At 37.8% G+C, this 3,459-nt stretch overlaps 1 pseudogene; it reads left to right on the top strand.

The window, feature by feature from the left end:
• The first annotated feature begins 320 nt into the window (after positions 1-320).
• On the top strand, positions 321-1,369 carry LOC149001657 (LOB domain-containing protein 19-like; annotated as a pseudogene).
• The last annotated feature ends 2,090 nt before the right edge of the window (positions 1,370-3,459 follow it).

Below are 3,459 nucleotides of genomic sequence, written 5' to 3'. Positions count from 1 at the left end.
ACTGACACTTGAAATTTAACGCATGTAATTATAAAATTCGGATTTTAGAAGAAAACTGAGGAAAAAAAGATGAGGAAGTAAGACCCGTATCCCCGAGTTCACGCCAATCGTGGGAATTCTGAAACTTTGAATTGGAATACCCAACGTGAAGACAACTTACACATGGTTTTTGGTGTGATTAATTTATTTCAATTTCTTGGATTTTGATCCATGTTCCACTGTACTGTGACTACTTAAGCTACTGGATCTTCTTGATCTCCATAGCCCTCACTCTCACTCTCTCTTCATTTGTTAATCTGTTTCTTAGCATTCTCCCAGATATGCACTCAAAGGAAGCTTTAACTGCTGCTGCTACTGTGACTTCATCATGTTCTTCATTTACCCTTTCAAGTGATTCCTCTACCACTCTGTTTGCTCCTCAACCATTTTCAGCTTCTCCTTCTCCTCCTCCTGATCAGTCTGACCTTCGTCACCCAACTGTCAGCAGACCTTGCGGTGCTTGTAAGAGTCTTCGGCGACGATGTGTCCCAGGATGTGTTCTGGCACCATACTTCCCTGCAGATCAGCCCATCAAGTTCTTGGTTGTTCACAGAATATTTGGAGCCAGTAATATTGTCAAATTCTTGCAGGTACTACTTCTTTGTTCAAATAATCTGAGAGATATGTGAGAAACAACTGGGTTGTAGACTTGTAGGAACCCAAAAAATTGTCAAAAAATCTAGCTCTGGTACCATTAGCAGACAACAGATTTAGTGTTACTGTTGTGCTTACCTAATAGGTAAGACTTCTATTGATATTTAAAGATGAATCTAAACCTACATGTGACAGACTCTTTATTGAGATAACTTGGGTAATTCAAAACAGTTTGAATTTTGAATTTTAAATTTGAAAGAGTCCTTGTGAGTTGGGTCCTTGATTTGGCTATCATTTATGAATGCATCAATGTAACAATTGGAAGTCCTTTTGTTATAAATGCAGGAACTACCAGAAAGCCAAAGAGCTGATGCAGTGGATTGCTTGGTTTATGAAGCGGAAGCAAGAATTAAAGATCCAGTTCATGGATGTGCAGGTGAAGTTTGCAGCTTGCAGAAGATTGTGAGACAGCTTCAGATGCAGTTGGCTAATGCAGAAGCTCAACTTCTTCTCAATACCGCGCCATATCAACTGCAGAACTTCTCCTGTGATCACAACTCAATGATGGGTATGGAGATGGAAACTGAATCTCAACAACCAACACTGCTGCAACAACCCCTACTACTGGATGAGGACTTCGTGATAGATGATGCACCAAACAGCTTTCAGATTTATGACTACTAGCTACTTCTCATCAGATTACAACTCATTCTTTCCTTCTGATACCATAAATTGATCCTTCAGGGACATTGAAACCAGTTACTATGTATACACCCGCAGATTAATCGTAAGAGAACGATTAATTGGGTTTTATGGTCACAATCTGAAACAACCCCACACCCATCAAGGAAAAAATGAGTAAAAAGAAGAGGAATTCAAGAAATATAATGATGGTATCTGGTTCCACAAAATTATTTCTAGTACCCAGTACCTACCCAATCCACTAATGATTAAGATTTGTATTTTATCATTAGAGTGGAGCTACAAGGGATTTGTCCTTCAGAAAATGGAAAAGCTGGAGTATAGAACATGAAAACTGGAATCATGCATATTGGATTTGTTGTTGCTCTTGAATGCAACATATCCCTCTAATTTCAATTAGAATCTTTGCTGATCATGTAAGTCAGGATCAGTTTAATTGCTACTCTGGGCAAAATATCGCCAGAATGGATAGAAAAATCTTAACAGTTTTTCATGGCTAGAACATTGTAAGAATTACCCATCTTGGATAGCTAGTTGCAGGCATGAAATGGATTTATAAGAAGAAATCCTTGAGAGCCTAATTAAAGAACTTGAAAGGCTGTGGAAAATATATCTAGCTACCATGAAATTTGGCGAGGCCATTAATTGGATTCATAATCTATGAAGATCTAGCTCAGTTGTTGAATGCTCAATCGTAACCAGGTTCAAGTCCCAGAAAGGGTGATAAGGTTGCATATATTTTGACACTCCCAGCTATGCTAAATGAAAGAGCCTTGCGCATTAGTACTGACTTTTATTGGCATTGGTCATGTTTGGGATGTTAAAATAAAGGGCAATTGCTCCGGCACCCCAAAAGAGAGGCTGTTGAAGAAAAAGTATGCATACATTAATACATATATGTATATATGGCTTCAATTCTGTTAGAATGATTCATGGTCATAATAAAACATATTGCCAAAATTCAGCCGAAGTTCACTAAATTTCGGTCGTTTTGACAAGTAGTGAAGTTTATTTTGAACCGAAACCGAGAAATACAAAATATCGGCAAAATTTTGTGGATATATTGTCATAAATCGCTTTTCTTACTATATATCGCCAAAATTGACGATATATTCACAAATTCTCATGATATAGTGTGTTGTTTTTAAAATTTAAATGCACTCATATGTTGCTGTCAACCTGTCAGTATCAAATTTCAACATTTAATTTTAACCTCTTTTATTACTTTTTGAAAACCAAATCAAGCTTTTCACTCTCATGTAGTTCCAATTCTATTTTAAAATTTAAATTAAATGAAACGTGGAGTAGATAGCGGCTTGGTGAAGATGTCAGCCAGTTGATCATTAGTAGATAGGAAACAAAGATGAAGATCTTCTTTGGCAACCTTATCAAGAACAAAGTGGAAGTCAATCTCCACATGTTTGGTACGAGCATGAAAGACAGGATTTGCAGTGAGATAGGTGGCACCAATATAATCACACCAAAGTACAGGAGCAACACTTAGGAATATATGAAACTTGTGAAGTAGAGATTGTAGCCAAGTGAGCTCAACAGCAGCATTAGCAATAGCTCAACATTCGGACTCTGTACTGGAGCGAGCAATAGTGGATTGTTTTTGAGAACTCCATGAGATGATGTTGGGCCCTAGGAAGACAACATAACCACTGGTAGACTTACGATCATTAGGGCATCTAGCCCAATTAGCATCGGAGAAGACTGTTAAAGTCATACTAGAGGATTTGTTGATGAAGATTTCATGAGAGAGTGTACCCTTTAAGTACCGCAAAATCCTTTGACAGCAAACCAATGATCAAGAGTTAGACTTTGCATAAATTGACAGACTTTGTTAACTGGACGAGTCATAGTAGTGTACTGTAGGGCCCCCACAATACTTCTGTACAATGTAGGATCAGTCATGAGTTCCCCCGAAAATTTGCTCAACTGTGTAGAGGGAGAAAGAGGATTGGTAACAGGCTTGCAATCACTCATGTTGGCCTTGTAAAGAAGGTCAATAATATATTGTTGTTGACATAGGTGAAGACCATTAGGAAATAAAGATATAGACATTCCAAGAAAATAATGTAAGGGACCAAGATCTTTGACAATAAAGATAGAGGAGATAGC

This window comes from Hakea prostrata, chromosome 10 (assembly GCF_041222555.1).
Source record: "Hakea prostrata isolate BN-2017 chromosome 10, UWA_Hpros_2, whole genome shotgun sequence".
NCBI lineage: Eukaryota > Viridiplantae > Streptophyta > Magnoliopsida > Proteales > Proteaceae > Hakea > Hakea prostrata.
Note: the sequence above shows the minus strand (reverse complement) of the source record. Positions and strands in the feature narration are given on the sequence as shown.